This window comes from Camponotus floridanus, unplaced genomic scaffold, assembly GCF_003227725.1.
Source record: "Camponotus floridanus strain SB8 unplaced genomic scaffold, Cflo_v7.5 scaffold31, whole genome shotgun sequence".
NCBI lineage: Eukaryota > Metazoa > Arthropoda > Insecta > Hymenoptera > Formicidae > Camponotus > Camponotus floridanus.
Window position 1 is genome coordinate 1,387,274 of NW_020229448.1, and position 18,580 is coordinate 1,405,853.

The 18,580-nt window shown below is 39.9% G+C and overlaps 1 protein-coding gene and 1 long non-coding RNA gene across 9 annotated transcripts in view; one reads left to right on the plus strand and one right to left on the minus strand.

Annotated features, from left to right (window-relative positions):
• LOC105252407 (homeotic protein antennapedia) overlaps positions 1-18,580 on the plus strand; it is a 99,823-nt gene that overhangs the window by 65,777 nt on the left and 15,466 nt on the right. Inside the window, exon 1 of one of the 8 annotated variants that reach the window (XM_020027875.2) lies at positions 7,997-8,507. The exons of the other annotated variants lie outside the window; for them this stretch is intronic. The gene's annotated coding sequence lies outside the window, so the exon portion shown is untranslated. Of the gene's footprint in view, positions 1-7,996; positions 8,508-18,580 lie in introns of those variants that run through there. 8 annotated transcript variants of the gene reach the window in all.
• LOC109610082 lies at positions 4,666-7,630 on the minus strand. Its single transcript, XR_002192599.2, has 3 exons — positions 6,336-7,630; positions 6,132-6,229; positions 4,666-5,371 (listed from the first exon to the last, which is right to left on the minus strand). It is a non-coding gene; the product is annotated as an uncharacterized LOC109610082 (long non-coding RNA).

An 18,580-nucleotide genomic window follows, 5' to 3' on the forward strand; every position in this document is an offset into this window, starting at 1 on the left:
GCGCACGAGGCGCGGAATATATATCTGCACCGCGTGCTTGAAACGTTTGGCAATTCGCTAACCGTCCTTAATTGTAATTGATCTGCAGTAGATTTCAAGGCGGCTTGTGCGGTCGATGCAAAAACACAGATTCCGGTGTTAACCGCAATTTATCCGGTTTCTTGCAGCGGCCCGACTGCCGATGGCGATGGCGATGATCGTCTGGCCATTTCGTTCTGACGTTTTACAATGCGCCGCAATTCCGTTTTTCTTCTGACGTGTCAACAAATTTCATCGACATACCGATCGGATACTTGCGACGACTTTTCGAAACGTAGTATGTACGTGAGAAATTTCTCAAAAAAAAGAAAAGATACTTTTTCTCCCGAGCGCTTTAAATTAGGAGACTTACATGATGTAGCTTCGTTTTTAATACTATTACGTCGATGCTTTATAATTTACTAGCTTCGCTTTTTAATCGATCACCGAAAGACGTTGATTTAGATTTGCCAATTTTTATACCTATAAATATGTCGATTATATTTTTTTAAATTAATTATTTTACAAGAACGTGCGATTCATCGATACACAAGAGGTATTTTTGATCGAAATCATAAAAAGAGACTATATATTAGTTTTGAGAAATTATTTCAATCGAACATGAAATATATAAAACTGTATTTTATTGCAAATCATATATAAACGAATTTTCGCGCGTATATTATACGATATAAATGCAGGAATACAACGAACAACATTGGCGCATGTTATTCTTTACACACACACACACACACTGCTCGAACTGTCGACATTGCGATATTTCTCACCGTGTTACTTCTTTTCTTTTTTTTTCCGCCGAACATCGGCGTCGAAAAAGGGCTCGGGCTCTATAGCACAGATAGAATTCTTATCCCTAAAAGCGATGACGCTGGTTGGCCGTGGGTCCCCCTTGCTCGTATTACGTCCCTTCCGTTCCACGATAGAAGGGGAGGAGAGGATGAGGCACAGCCAGCACGGGAGGGGGGAGGGGGGCGAGCAGGGGGATCGTCGGGGCAGGAAATGAAGGGAGTAGTCTGGGGTGATAGGAAAATTTGATGGAGGGCGGCAGAGTGACGGGAGGAACGGGAAGAGCGAGGGGGACAGGGTACCGGGGGACGAGGGGGAGAGGGGGAGGGGAAGAGGAGCAGAGGGCTATCAATGACGCGTTAGAGCACGTCACGCTGCGCAATGCATCTGCCGCCATATGCCGTCATATATATTATCTTGGCGATACGTCAATTCAGCCACTGATCATTATACTGATTACCGCGAGCACGCAAACTATGTACATACCCCGCATGTGTGACTGTTCTCATGACTCTGTCATTAATAAGTACGATTTACTTTCTCGATATCGGGGCGAGAAATCACTTGCGTACGGATAACGTGTTGATTCTCGGCGCTTAAATCGTAAAGAGATGTCTCTATCTTTCTCGGGAAAGGAGAGTTATTTGGAGAGAGATGCTAACTCGATAAATAGATGATATCTAATAAATATGTGGAAAAAAATATACGTTATAAAGGAGCAAAGGATGGGAGAAGAAGCAAGCGCCGCGAGAGATGTTAGAGAGAGACAGCTCGCAGACCGGGCTAACACAATAAGTCATAAATTTTTTTATTATATACGAGGTCTTTTCGGTTAGCTAAGAAAGAAGGAAGGCGAGAGGACGAGGACGATAGCCCAACGGTGATGCAACAGACAATGCTTTCATGAAATTTCTTAAATTTTTTTTCTTTTTGTGTGTCCCGTCAGTTTACAATGACGTAAACTTTCTCTGATTTTTCTCGGACGAAATATAAAAGACAATGTTAATACGAGAAGAACCTCCAGCGATCTCCTGACCTTTCTTCTCGTTTCACACTTCCGTATTGTTTCAAGGTCGATAGAAACGAGCGAAAGAAATTAATCGATGAACAATAAGGCAAAAAATGTATTGGAAGAATTTTATTTCTACCTATATTTGATATTTATTTTATTTGACTTTAAATTTTTATATAATTTTTTAAAGAGTGAGAAAGCGAGAGAAAAATTTAAGAGATTAAAGCTTTTTAAAGAGACGATTTACTATAAGCCAAAAACTAGTTGGAACCTCCCGAAACAAATATTTGATACAGTTATCATGCACGATTCAAAAACCGCCTGGTTATAGCAGGTTTGCGGGGTCCAAAGTACATTTTTATTCTGGGATAGAGCGAGGCGTATAACGCAAGCCAACGTCCCTTGTTATTTCTCCTATTTTCCGTTGCGATAAATCACGAATGCCGACGGACGGACTAAGGAAGTAGGGCCAACAGAGGGGGATCTCGTTGCCGGACGCAAAACCAAAACCATAGCGGCGGAGGATGTCAACATTCCAGACAATTTATAGAAGGCAACGTTTCACGTACTAAAGAAAAAAAAAGTAGTTGCCCATTTTCGCGTGACGGATATTTCGCAAAGTACGGATGTAAGTTCGAAGGAAAAAAATCTATATCGAGTGGTCTGTTTTTTTTACATAAAGCCAAGATGCGTTCCAATGTGTCAGAATCGGTTTCTCGTCAAGTCCCTCGATCGTTGCGGGGGGCGAGGGAATCGCGCGCGAACAATTGGCTCATCGATTTTGCTGTAAAACGCGGTCGCTAGTTGGTCGTAGCAATTAACGCGCCGTACATCATGCGGATAACAAGGCATGGCGCCCCGAAGGCGTCGCGCGCCTCTTGGCCGCGCGCGAAAAAAAAATAAAAAAAAAAGAGGGAAGAGACAACGCGAACAAAGGAGGGGAGGACGACATACGGGGGCGAGGCGGCAGTCGACGTGCCGCTCACCATCTCTTCACGGGAACGACGCTTCTCAAGAACAACTTCCAACTTTTTCTCGGAGAGAGGGGGCTAAGACGGGGGAGGATGAACTCTCTCTTCTCTCTCGTATCCTCGCTTCCACCGCGTCGCGCGTCCTTGTCTTCTTCCGCGATTTCTCTACTCCACTTCCTACTTTTCTCGGACGCGTCGTTGTTGCCAGAAAACCCGCATGCCATTCATCTTGCGACGAAAATAACACGAATTTAAGAAGCTCACGCTCGTAAACAATAAAGGGAACGCGCGACGCTGGTTACGTAATAATGTCCCAAGTGAAAAAACTCCAAGTCTCTCCGATGTTTTATTCCAGAGGAAAGCTCGAGTTATCGAATTTGATTATTAGTTTTGTCTTCTCTCGTCGCAGTAGAAGTTAAAAGTAAAAATATCGAAGATATCTGTCATTTCTCTCATAAATATATCTTTAATTAATTTCATGATGGGACAAATTAAAAAATATTATATGACTCAGGAAAATGCTATTCTGCTCCAAAGGTATAATTTTTATAAAACTTAAATTTATAATTTTATCATTGAAATTTATAAATTAATATATAAATAATCTACATATAAATGGATGATTAATAAATTCATAACATAAATGTTTTATCATTTGATACTTGTAATTTGGATCGAGTTTGGCCCATTATTCGAGGAAAATATATAGATGAAAAAAGAAAGAAAATTGTGCGAGAAAATTATATATCGATGGATTGGAGGATACAAATATAAAGAAACCGAAAAAAAGTGCGAGAAAATAATTTACGAGTAAAGAATACGGGGTCATAAGAATACGTATCAGAGCACGTATCTCGGAAGATCAAGAGAGAACTAGTGGAATACACCTGGTGTGTTCTCATGAATTCGCTGCTGCTCGTCCTCGCGCGCGCGCGCGCGTTCGCGCGTCCCTCCCTCCCTTTAACTTTACACATGTAGCTAACAACGTTCTGTGTTCGGCGCGTCTGCATCCTGCGCGGGGCGCCGTGTTGAGCTTGTTGGTTATGCTAATGACGTTCGCACGCGCGCATGTGGGCCGTAATATCGTGGTGGATGCTCATGCACGGGCACAATGCTGTCCCGATTTGTTACTATAAAAGTCACGAAGCGTGACGTAACGGCGCATTAAACACACATCGCGATGTCTCAATAAGTGACGCGATCTCAATTGTAGAGCGAAATATAACCCGACAATCGTGTTTCTGTTAACGCGCGAGATGCGATCTGCGTCAAAAATCGCTTCGTATTTTTTTTTTCCTTAACAAATTCAACGTTCGACAAGATTGTTATTGCAAGAGCGAATTATCGCTGTGAATATTTTAGCGCGGGGGCACGCGATACGTTTGTAAGATTGATAAATCAGGGGCGCAATTTATAGAGAAACTGCATGTTGTATAAAGTGAAAAATTGCGTTATGTAAGATGGTATCGTTAATAATCGCTTAAAAATGCCGAAAATAATTTCCTGCTTGGTGTTCCCACGGATATTAAGCACGAAGCTATTGGCAAAATGCCTTTTTAATCCCCCCGTGTAAAGTCCGACTATTTGAACAATGTCCAAGAAATCTCCAGCTTAGTCTATCTGTTATTAATTGAGTCAATTTGAGACGTTAAGGATCATTACGAAATACATTAGATGATTGTGCCTCCGTAAGAGAATCAGCGTAATAAGTGGGCCGTAGGGAATCGTGAGGAGATTCTCTACCGAGTCCTTTCTTCGATATATACGACCACCATTTCCGCAATTGAGGGTGTTTCTGGTTGCCTCATGCCTTCGTGCAATGACGTGTCTTTCTCCCTTGTCGATCGATTGCTCGAAAGGCATTTTTCAAAAATAAAAAGATGTCTGTCTTGGGTGCCTCGTAATTTATTATCGATACATAAATATTGACGTATTAAAATCGGTTCCGATTCGTTAAACCTCGATACGTACCTACGATACTTCCGCAAATTATTTACAGCATTAATCATCGTTAACAAAATCGATTATAATAATATAGAGGACGCTGAAAATTCTCTAGACACTCGCGCCAGCACATGTGGCAACGGAACAGATTGCACATATTAACGATCGACCCTATATATCAAGGCAATTACTTTCCAACTCTTCTGAAATACCGGAACGTATCGATCGGGTCGATCAATGAGCCAGGAGGAGCGTATGGTTGATGTGCGTGTGCGGTTACGTTAGAGGTCGGCTGTTCGAAGTTCGTCGGGCACAGGCAGGATATCATCTACCATACATACATATACCTCTCGTTCCTTTCGTACAGGAGGGAGCGGCTGCGGAGCAGCATATAATTATCGGTACCGTAATGGCGACCATAAGTCATGGGCGCTTCTCTCCCTCGCCACGATTCCTTCTCTTTCCTCCCTGGGATTGCGGGTCAGCCTGCGGGTAGAGAACGAATGCGGATGAGAAATCGAGTCGATTGGATAAAGTCATCACGTCGCCTTCGCTCGGACGCAGGCCAACTCCATTTTCTTTGAAAAAAATTTCCACCCTCGTAGGATTTCGGACGAGTCTGGAAACGATTCAACGGAGATTTCTATTAATAGATGTGCTAGAAATGAAATATGAAACGCGATGCTTTAGTTTGTCGTGTTAAAATGATAATCATTCTTAATATATACAATTAGCTCATTTGATGTCTCATTTGTACGCAAATGTCTCTTCGTAGGTCAAATTTCAAGTAACGGAAAATTAAGACTTTAATTAAAGAGTTTGGAGGGCCACTTTTTATATTTTTATAATTGTTTCCATTATTTTGTAGACTAAATTTATTTTATTTAATTTATGTTAAATGAATTTTTATATATTATACGTATATAGTTACTCTACAATAATTGTTTCCATTATTTTGTAAACTAAATTTATTCCATTTAATTTATGTTAAATGAATTTTTATATATTATACATATGTAGTTACTCTACAATAATTGTTTCCGTTATTTTGTAAACTAAATTTATTTTATGTAAATTTATTTCATTTAATTTATGTTAAACGAATTTTTATATATTATACATATGTAGTTACTCTACAATCGAGATTGACGAATTGAATTATTCTCGGTTTTGCAAACTCTGGTGTGTCTTTCATGTAATAATGGAGGCCATGTTAGTAAAATTCGCACTTTCCGCTCGTCGCTTAATAAAAGGTCAGTCTCTGGGTGTCGAACAATGGCGATCCCTTATATTGGTCGTCAGCGACAAACCCTCGAGCCTAATGTCGACCCGTACGTATACTTCTTCATCCACGGGCATACAAACGTCTTTCACGTTACCTTTCCCTAACTGGCCTGCTGTTGCGAGCCGGCTCTTCGACTGCCGGCTGACATTCTTGCGCTTCAAGGATCCGGGACTTGATTCCAGACTCGATATTCTAAATGAAAAAGTAAAGTAACACAAGTGAAAAGAGAAATGCGAATATATAAAATACGTTTGAACATTTAAAAGATGTTACTAAATATTTAATAAACATTTTTCACCCCGCTTGATTTCGCGCATCGATCTCCCGCTATGGTTGCTTCGGGGTGGGTGTTCACGCTCCGATGCGAAAGTGGGGTGGTCAGAAAGGAAATGGGCAAAGCCGAGGTCGAGGTAGAATACCGGAAGGAGCGCCGAGAAGGAGGGGATGATTTCGAGCCGGAGGCGAATAAGAATTATGATTCGTCCGCGTCAGTGGAAATGAAAGGGATCGAGTCGTCTTTCCGGCGTTCCCTCGTATTTCCTCCCTCTGCGCATCTCTCCTCTTTCGTCCCTTCATCTCTTTCCTTTCGGAATCCACCATTCGTTAGTCGAGATAAAAATTTCATCCTAACGCAAAAGGATATATAATTAACAAACAAGACAATCTACAACTTGCATGCAGAATTTCTTGTATTTATTGTATATCGAGAGATAATTTTGATCCGCGCGTCAGGAGATGGACGAGAGTAGTTCTTCCTTATTACTCGGCTTTCGTGCGAGGCGCGCAGTGCTTTCGACGTTGAGACAGCCGGGGGTTGTCCGAAGAGGGATGGAGGAACGACTAGTCAAGGGAAAGAGCCTGCGACACGGGAGAGAAGGGAGGGGGGGGAGTTTGTCACGATGGGAGGGATTGGTTTCAAAGGGGATTTCGGGGTGGGGTGCGCTGACAGCTCGACGCTCTCGTCCGTTCCACGCTCGACGGGAGGATACGCTTCTCTGCACACATTCACGTACATTAGTGTGCGCGCGCACACGCACGCGCGCGACGCTCGCGGAATTGGTTAGCGCGTGGTGGATATCCCAGCGTTCCGTTGCCGCGCTCTTTCCATCCCTCTCTTCATTTTTCCACTCTCTCTCCCTCTTTGGCCTTCTCTGTCGGCTCCTCCATTCTCGTCCCCCTTCCCCTGGCACGCACGCACGCACGCACGTGAACACGCACACGACCACGCTCGCTTTTCTGTGCGCCGTTAGTCACGTTGTGTAGTTTCGTAGTTTCGTTTCTGTCTGTGCTTCTGCCGAGTCAGAAGAGCTCTGACACACGTCGACTCGCGCGGCTTGCATCGCGTGTGTATTCGGGACAGACGTCCCGCTGTCAGCTTGTAGCGCTCGAAAGTACGAAGAAAAGTTGAGAGAGGTGATAATACAACTGCTCGAAAAGTTCGATCGTCTACTCTTTTTGTCCCCAGAGACTTGTTAATTGATCTCGTGACTCGTGGACACGGATATTATTCTTTCGTGAACGAGGAGAGGGAAATTTCACGTACGAGTTCCTCCGAAGAGCGCGCACAATCAAGCGCACGTGTAACGTCAAACACAGTGAATTAAGTCTCCGCACACGCGTGTCGCAAGATCGCGTTCACGCGCGATTCGATCTGCATTCGAGATCATCGGGAAACTTGTCGAGAATTATAATTGCGACGAGAGTCTACATTTTTCAAGATACAATCGCTCGATTACACGCACCGCGTAGGGGAGCGAGCGTTATAATTGATAATCCCGGAAAGAATCACTCGAGCGGAAATACCGCTTCTTATCCAGCAAACTGCATCGTCCGGGAGAGGAACTAATCGCCAAGCATCGATCGCGGTTCTGAACCTCTCGCTTAAATTCTCAACGTCGAACGGAGAGATCACGCGCATGAGAGATATGGAAGGTTGATTAAAAAGTCGGAGCACTTCCTAGATTTCGGTCGACAGCCACACCGTTCCAGAGCACGATCCGTTACATCAGCGTGCTCACCGCGGGACTAATTACCGGGTCGTCATTAGCTTACATCGCGATGTGCGCGATACCGCCTAAAAGCGGGCGCGAAAATTGCTCCGTTCTCGCCGGGAGATTCCTCCATCGCGATCCGAAAGCGTGACGCGCGAGGGACGCCGACAAATTGACACCTGTGTACACCTAATTGGCACCGTTTGCACAGTCTGCCGACAGCCGGTTAGCTTTTTCGCGTTTCGGTTGACAACGCGCGAGGCGCGCGCTGATAAGGACGCTCTACGACGGCCACGACGACACGTCCGCCGCGTAATCGCCGGCCTGCTCGTCTTCGAGCCTCGCGCCGCTACCTGGTATGTTAATTAACCGATAGCTGGGCGCGAGGAGTTTTACCGCGCGCGGGAGTGATGTGCGTAAGAATCGTCGCGATATTAGCCAACGAGGAAGCTACACGAGGAGGGATCATGTGGAGAAAGGTATGTCTGCGCGCGCCAACGAATTGCCGATGAAAGAAACCAGTATCGCGAAGGGGTTACTCTTCGCTCTCGACTCGCGGTGACTTGACCGTTCGATAAGCGCCTCTTCGACAACTGAAGGCTTGATCGTTTAACGAACAGTTTATCGATCGGTGAATGTATCAATGTTTCTTTGTATTCCGATCGCTTCTTCAGATGGACGATAATTCGCGACAAAATTCTAGAATTCTGTTTATAATTTTATGTGTAGCTCGAGTGAAAGCATTATTGCATAGAATTGATTTAAATGTGTATAGTCTTATTTTTTTTTCATAATAGAAATTGTTTATATATAAATAATAATAATAGAGTTTGTTTGTTTTTTAAGTAATACAGTTATTTTATTTTTTTGCTCATACTTAAAAACAATACATTTTGTAAACGATTGTCACTTTACTACACATTATCGAAGTTATCGTAAAATGTCTTACAAAACTGTAGTTAACAGATATACTATTTCATTTTAAAAAATATAACTGTTATGGACAATATTTAAAAAAATAATTTAGAATTTTTTTATAACTCTATTATTTACAAAAATAATAGAATGTATACATTAAATCAAAACACACTGTACATCTTGATTTGTATGTATTTTACACGTTTAAATATTTTCTATATAACCTAAACACGTAAAATTTATAAATAGAATTTTGTCTTGAATTTTATCGCGAATTATAAATTGTCTAAAGAAGGGGATCCTTAATTCTCAAATTTTCAATCTCTCGATTTCACTTTTGAAGAAGTGCATGCCATGATCGCTTCATATAGCTATACATTAGATACTTTTAATTTCTATCATTAGAACGTGAAAATAAATGCGCGACACCCTCATATTATCATGGATTAAGATCTTGAAAAGTCGAATGCCTCGGATCCGGAAACCGATTTTCGGATGGCGGGAGAGCGCACAGGTAACTCGGTAGTAAGAGCATGACAGGTCATTCGGTTACCTGAAGAGATAAGAAAGTCATCCCGTATAATGGTTGACCTGGTCCGGCTTTCCGGTTTTTCATTTCGTCACGCACGCGATCGCCGCTTCGTTGCATCGGGGAACACGATGGCGATTGGACGACGCAACATGAATATCTAGGTGGTGTCTCTCGGTTACATAAAAAAATAAAATATAAAAAATTATCGATGTGGGGAAATGCGTCTTCAAGTGTCGCTAAATGGCTATTATCGTAACATGCCATACAATCACGTCGAACAATAAGAGGCATTTCGATACGGTATCGGGACCCCAGGAATATTTAATGAGCCACAAACCCTTGGATTTGACGAGGGTCACCGGCAAAGGATTAATCTGATCAAAAGATAATCGTCTTTCGTTGTAGTAAGAAAGGATTATGCGCGATTACGAGGAATTCGGTGATAGGATTATTTTTCTACATCGGCTTCTTCATATCGATATTATACTGATTTCTGCGAGTTATCACAACTTGGGAATATAATCATGATGATTAATCTCACTTTATTAGCATTTTTTTAAATTCTAAATTCAAGAAAATAAGCTCAAGGTAATAACAATTATTAAATGACAAGAATGATAAAAGTAAAAACTGTGATAAAAATAGTAAAAAAAAATTAAAGTGCAAGGAAAAAATTTTGTTGTTAATATATTCAAAAATATTCAATTTTGTTATTATTCACTACGTATGGATCATTTCTTTGGTTCGTGATGGATCAAAAAATAATTTGTAATATTCAATGAATACGAAACTTTAATGAAATTGAATATACATACTTTGTAGTATATTAAAAATGCAAATTTTTTTCTTGCACTTTAATTACCTTTGTTCTGGCTCTTATTTGCCACTTTTGTTATCTAAAAATTCTGTTTATCTAAATATTTAATTAATTTAGATAATTAAATTCCGTAAATTTCTATAAATTCAATTACGAAATTTGCAATTTGTTATATTTATTTTATCATGTATTTCATTGATGTATAAATATAATTTTTCGAGTCGAATTTATATCTGATAAAATGCGAATTTTATATTTTTAATTTTGATTAAGTAACTTGTCTCATCACTATTATATACCAAGCAGATCTCATTGACTGCGTTGAAAAATGTGCAGGGACATTTTCTTTTTTGAATCGGATTCCATACATTTATCCTGTCTACCTTTCCAGATAGCAAGTATAAAACCCTATATATAGTACAGAGGGATGATTCGCGGCACCGCGACGCGACGGGAACGAAAGACGCTTCGCTGCGTTTCTGATTTAGTGGCTGCGCAGGTATGAGGTTAGCAACATGTAGTGTGAAAGAGAAGCTTGGTAAGCGTGAAGAAGAGCGGAAAGCAAAAGGGGTAATCCCGTACGAATGAACGGTATCATACGGTCGAAAGCGATTGTACATTTTTATCGCTTTTTTCACTTGAGAGAGCGTATCGTTCATCAGATATCCTATACAATTTTAAGCAAGTACACAATAATATTTTTTTATTATCATAATTTCAAGACAAACCAAAATATTTCTATAATTAATTTTATAATAACTCCTTTTATCGGTGTAATTAGTGTATTAATTTCTAAGACGCGGTTAAATTATATTCGTAATTATAAGCTGTTAAAGCGATTAATAAGAAAGTTGCGAAAACAGCTGATGTTTAATTTTATACGAATATAATTTTATATATTTTTTTACTTTAATTATTATATTTTTCCGTGCACTTTTAGTGATTTAACAATTAAAATGTGACAAGTATTTTATATTATTAAAATATAATATTATTATTTTTTCTGAAATAATACTGCTGGTGTAATAATCCCGTTTTTTAAATTAATCTTCCGTCTAATGTTCCGTTTTTTTTAAATCTGCTTTTTGAGATCTTTTTACATTTTTAAGCGCATAACGCGTACATGAATGACGCGAATTAACAATGTTTGGAACGAAAGGGTTGGACAAGGGCGGCGCGTGGATCATTGAATTACTTTGGGTGCGCGGAATGATAGACGTTCCGAGATACGAATGATGTTTCTAATGACGCCGTGCGGTATTTTCAAGCGCGATAAATCACAGCGGCGGCTCGTAAACCATAAGGGAGTCGATATGTGTATCAATGTGGGCTGAAGCGCGGTGTGTGACGAGAAGGGGGTACGGAAACGGGAAGAGTCGGTGCCCACGCTAACGTTATACCGCGGTATGAATGGAACGCTTTTGCGGAGGCTGCCTTATAGAAGGTGGTTAGCGAAGATATTTATTGCCCTTTGAACGGTTATCGGCACGCGGTACAGCATTCCATTGTGAAAAATTGTCAGCGCTTTTACGGGCGCGAACCCGTATTCTTTTCGCTTCCTGTTTCTTTTGCAACCTCCAGGCGGGGATGAAATTCTATGGGATCGCATCGAAGATATATGATGAGTTTTGAATTTGCATGTTATATCTTTTCAAAAGTGCCAATCAACAATATTCAATTGAGTATAAATTATATATATATATTCAATTAGATGAAATATTTTTTCACATATATAAAATTTAACGACGAATGAGAAATAATAATCCTGGAAAATTTTCTCTGTCAATTCATTCTAAATTATTTATCGACTCGTCTAATTGCAAGATATCGCCGGCGTTTAAGTTTCCATTCATTTTCAATTGCCATGCGAGAATCAAATTGCCCGGCACCATATATTGACCTCAGCCGCTCGGGGAACGGCGATTATCTCCCACGGTCTTTCGATTTAATTAAGCACGAGCTTCAGCTTCGCCCTTAACTTTCGATATTAGGCCCGCGGCGTATCTATCGGATCGGTCGAGCGAACCTACAAACCCGAAACTCGCCCACGCTCGCGCGTACACACGTATAAATGTGCGTGCGTCTTCGCGATTCCGAGTAAATCGGTATCTCCGTTCTCCCCCAAACTCCCGGCTCCCCGATGGGGTGAGCCACCCTTTGTTCGCGGCGTCGGATCTACCGGGCTTTCAGGCTCCCCGCCATCCGGCAATCCTCCGTCGCTGAGCGTCGCGACGCTCCCCTACCATCGTTCCCACCCTCCGCGCGTTTGTCCCTTCCCTTCTTGCCGCTCGCTCGAGGGTGTCTGCCACGGCCTTTGTGCTCTTGTCAACTTGTCAAACTACCCCTACCGTGAACCCCCCCGTCCCCGGTAGCATCCAATACCGTGTCCGTATCGCCGGCCCCTCTGCACCTCCGGCCGAATCCTCGATCTCACCCTCTTAGGATGATACCCCACCCGATATCTCCTCTCTCTCTCTCTCTCTCTCCTCTCTCTCTCTCTCTCTCTCTCTTTCTCTCTCTCTCTCTGGCTTGCTTTTCTCTGCCTGTCGTTTGATTTTTGCGTTCGAGACATCGAGCTAGGAACAGCTGCAATTTCCGCCTTTCAAGATATCCTTCACAACAGTTTCAGGTCGTAGGCTGTTCATTTTAATCCAGTTTAGCGCGAATATTCTACATAAATTTCTATTTCTACCTCCATCTTTGAAATGTACAAACATTTTTTTCAATTGTTTTTTTCAGTTGTTGATGTATGTCATTTAAGAACAATATCCTTCACAGGAAAAATTTCAAGGTGTTTAGCTTATTATTAGTATGTTAATAAATACGTACTGAACACGATAACTCTTATCTTCTGCGTATGATAATCGCGAGCGCTCTTACTAATAGCCGGCCATTGCCACAATAATTATATACTTGCGAAGATGTGCAGCATAATTTTAAAATAAATTGATTATTCTCTATGCGAATGTGTGATATCTATGCGCGATCAAGATTTGCGATAAATCGACTTCTTATTTTCTAATTGGAATATTTATGGAATATTTCTATCGTTATTTTATCATGCGAAGTACATTTATATAAACAAAAACAGACGAAAACACACTTTTTCCTAGTAATAGATTATCACGACTATCGCAATATTTATACACTGACTACAACAATTGCGTTATCTTCTAATGCGTAAGCATTATTGCGCTTAACGCAATGTAATTTGTAGGAGACTTGCAGATTTTTCTCATGTTCTTTTTTCGTCAATTTTGTCAATTTATATCTCTCTTGTTTATGTATGAAAATATTATTTATAATATCGCATAGAGAAAGAAGGAGAGAGAGAGATGTCTAATAATTCGATAATTATTTTGCGAGTAAATTAAATAAGTAATGTTGCTTTAATTCTCATTTTTCCAATCTAAAAGTTTATTAATTCCGTTTCGTTATCGCGCCGACGATTTTAATTCAAGAGAACGTCGTGCATTTTCTCGGCTCGCGACCGTAATATAAATTACCTCGAGATAATTTCAAAGTTGCGCCGACAGAGCGTCGGGCGCGACGATGCCAAAATTTTTCGGTGGACCGGGTCGACTCCAGTGCCTCTGTTTATTTTGACATTCCGACGTTCTCTCGCTGTATACGTGCCATATAGTTCATCTTCACGCTCTCGCCACCTCATCTGATTTAAATTCGTATATCTACGCGTGTCATCTTAACTCGACGCTCTGCTCAATTCTCCGGTAGCGTCGTAAATTATCCCGAGAGTTAATTATATGCGTCTATTTTGCTCACAAAAATATTAAAATAACTTTGCAAAAATTTACAATTTTTACTCTCCGTATGTTTATTTCATTTATTTTACTCCTAGATAATATTCCGATCTTAATCTTATGTACATGTATAAGCCACGTCCGATACGATAATTTCCTCCTAACAAGCGTGCTATAGTATACATTTTGAACGACGGTCCCATGGTTATTTTATCCGATGTACGCGCGAGATTTAAGATGTGTGTACGAGAAGCTGCCGAAATTTTTGACTCACCTTGTACAAGTTGTCCGCGTTGAGAGCAGAAGAGACATACGGTGAGCAAAACTTCAACTCGGGATGTGTTCGTGCAACGTCTTGAGCGAGCGAGTGTGTTGGTTGATTTATAGGGTGACGTCAAAACTTTGTACTTTCCGCCGTGTCTCGGCGGCCTTATAGATACCCCCTCACGCTTGCGACGAAATAAAAGCACGGCCACGTAATTTCGAGTTCGTTGTCGCCATTGTGCGAAATGTGTGAAGGTACGCGACACCTTTTTTGTCCCTTGGAATAATTTACGATGTCAAAAAATTATGATTTTTAATGACCCCGAGAATCACCGAACCTTTCTACGGCGGAAAATCAAACTTTGGATTTCATTACTTTCTCTCTTCTGATACGGTGTAATACGTAAACTTTCAAACCGTTATGACAAAGGATTCCCTTGGTGTTCTGTAGCCACGTGTAGTTCTCGTCTCATCGGTCACCCACATACGCGTAAATTATGAATTATCCGAATACCCCTTTCTACATTGTCCCTCCGGAAAATAACTAGGTTGAATCATGAATCTTAATTATCTAATTTAAATCACGGGAAATTATGATGATGAGTGAAAGTGGTCGATAATAAGACAAATCAATCACAAAATTTTGCCTTTATAGATATTTATTTTTTTATATTTATTAATTAGATGGAAAAAATAATATCAAATGGATTTCTCTTCGTTCGTGCAATAATCTGCCATATACATGTGTAATTGTTCAAATTTAGTATAGCTTCAACTTTTTTTTAGAGGGGGAAAATCGATTTAAAAAATTAATCTAGATAAATATCTTTATCTGTATAGTTTAGCATAATAAAATTGTAACATGTAACAATCGCAAAATTTAGATTAAATATTTTGTGCGTTTATATATGATGTGCGCAAGATGTTTTACTTGGAAATTTAATTTGGTTCCGTCATATACGCGGACACATAGTTATCTACGGGTACATTTCGTACGGTGAAACTTTTACGACTCTTTTAAAAAACTTCCACCACCTTGCGATATCATCTGGCCGCGAGATAATTCAGCTTCCATTATTCTTTCCGTTAATTAAATGAAATCTGGAATGATTAACCCTTGACCCATCGCACCTCGTATCAGGAGCAACACTAGCAGAATCCAGAGTGACACTCCTTACGGACGATGATATCGCGGTAACAGTCTACTTTCATTCGGTGAACCGTTAATGATCTTGTTTCTAGTTTGCGGTAAAAACCGTGTCACAAGAGAGATTAATTTTCGCCCTTTTTTGGAGAGATTAATTTTCGCCCTTTGAAATTGAGTATAACACTTTGAACGTGTTCCTTCTGACGATGAGATTATTAGGGATCTCGTCTTACATATGAAAGAAATCTTGAAAATAAAGGATGTGGTCTGGTTTGTCTTTAACGCACTAGAATTACAGAGCGACTGACCGGCGTCCCTTTCAGACGAGTTTTCAATCCTCTAAAAGAAAAAAGAAAGTGTTTTAAATTCCGATGAGAGAGCGGTCGAGGAACGTTTGCATTTGAAAAATATGTGAAAGTTGCGAAATTCTAGGGAGCTTGTGTCGAGACCCTTCCCGGCTTTCAACTGAAATTGCCAAGGTAGATTGAACTCTATAGGCCTTGGTTAAAAGAAAGCCGCAGAGGGTGTCGAATATCCCGCGGGGAAGAAGTCACGCAAAATTGCGAAGATATATTTTAGGCAATTTAGTCGTGCTCCAATTTATCTCCTTATATCGTTTCTTGTAATGTGTTTTATCAATGGATCGATAAAACTAAACAAGTAGGAATTTTAGTTTCTTATTTAAATATTCAATATTAGTTAATATTAATATTAATATACTATTAATATTTTTATTATAATTAATATTTTTTTTATTATTATTATAACTGTAGTTTAATAATATTAATATTCTTTCGCATTTTGTTTCGTTCATTGATCTTGCATTAATTATGGTAAATAATTTTGTGAAAAATGATTACGCGATATCTTTTTAGAAAATTTTAAAAGTATTCAAAAACTTTCTCACGATGATTTAGTCTAGTCTGTTTTACAAATAGCTACAAATACTGACAATTGCACATATATTCATGAATGAATTTATATTCTGCCGTTTGTAATAATCATTAGTTTTAAGTATATAACTTACACGCTTTTGTAATTATTCTTTATGAATATGATTCTGATGTTTTTACAGATTACAAAATATGCTATACTATAATTGCTTTTAATAGGTTAATAAATTCCGCGTAATTAAAGCGGTACTGTATGTTAAACGCGGGAACCAAGTTATCAAAGCTCGTTTATCACGCTACCTCTTGCATTCTTAAATCGCCTGCTTGTGTGTGTTCGCATATGAAGATCATATAACTTTACAATATAAATATAATTAATGTAACGGCACATGAATGGCACGTATCGAAATGTGTGGAAATTAAAATTTCAACGGAAAATATTTATTACGATGCGGAAATTACACATGTATAAATTTATATTTTTTTTTTTATAAAATATATGGTATAGATATACGCTCCGCATATATTGTAATTAATGTAAGTGCAATTCATGTAAAACAAGTCACTTTAATAATAGGTTTAAAGTAGAACGCATTTAACAAAAGATTAGATCCACTTCAAATTGATAATATTATCTACAATATTCACAGTTTTAATCCGCGTATCGCGCTACCTTCTCTTTAAATCGGGAACGATTCGCTCATCCGGATCCATAAAAATGCACGTATCTCTATTTATTAGGTATTTTGATATATCAAAATTACAGATAAGTCCAACAAGATTTTTTAATTGTTAAAGTAACGCTTTTATAATTTCTGTATTATTCTCTTTACGTGAAAAATTCGAGAGGATAGATCAAGCCAAGTTTTCATTCGCGTGAAACTGCCCTTCTCTCTCTCTCTCTTTCTCTATCTAGCGTCATTGAGTGAGAAGAAACGAAAGAGAACGGACACTCTCGACTTATAGAATCAGCTTGTACAAATGTACTCGTTATATCTATGTACTGCGGTCAATTAACTATTATCATTAAGAGAAATTATGGCGGCGCTGAGCGGTAGACGTAAAGGCCCTCCTTTACTCTCGATGAACTTGGATAAGTCTGAGATAGATGGATTTCATTTAAAAAACATGCACTCGGATTTTTCGAGACGCTATTTTCTTATCCTCTTATTAAAGTGTAATCTTCTTACACATTACATCTAATTAGAAAGTCAGCACGCAGCTCTCATTTGCACTTGAAAAAGTAACTAATAAAACTCGTACATGTACATTATAAAATAATTGACATCAAATTTTAATAAATAACTGCATCAACATATTTATCTAGGATAGATAGTGTTGATTAATTTTTTATAACAAGTAAATTTCTTTATTTACACTGTATATAAATATATTTAGTAACTCTTCTCAATATTTAAATTATCGTTATTTTAACAACTCATTAAAAAAATTATGCAATTTACTAATTAACTAATATCTCCCATATTTATATGTTTTCGTTTAGTTTACTCACTTATTTTTCCGCACGTATAAGTCGAGAATCAGCTGACTGCTGTCATCTCGTCCGTAATTTAATGTATCAAATTGCACACAATAAAGATCATTACTATTATTATTTTCGATCACATTAAAGTTTAACGCGGTAGATCAACCGTGGGAATCTTTATCGAGTAACGCTATCATCTCGCCATTCATCGGAATTTGAACGGCATGGCACTTCCATCGCACGCGCCATCTCGCACACGCGTATAGCCATTATACGGTATTAAGTGGAAGTTACACGATCAGGTTCTTATCGGGGAAGCGTAATTCGAGAGAGAGAAAGCTCACGTAACCACCCGTTCGCACTCCATTCGCAATCCGGACGAGCGGGGCACCATCCTCGGATCTCGCATTCAGCTGACGTTATCGGCTTTGCGGATGGATCGCGCGTCCGCCGCCGGTCGGACGGGGAGAGGGGGGTGGGGTGGGGAGGGGGGAGGGAAGGAACGTCAGGCATAAGCGATCGGCCGGCTTTTCAGTGGCCTTGCAAACTGGTTCCCTGCAGCCCGACTCGATTATGCTAATCGCACATGCGTGTCGACTGATCTGCTCGCACACACGACGCGCGTGGCTCGTGTGTTTATCGCTTGCACCGTCCTTACACGTACTCACGCGCATATACGCACATACCCATACGCGTATACATACGCATACGTCGTCGCAGGCAACTTTACAAGA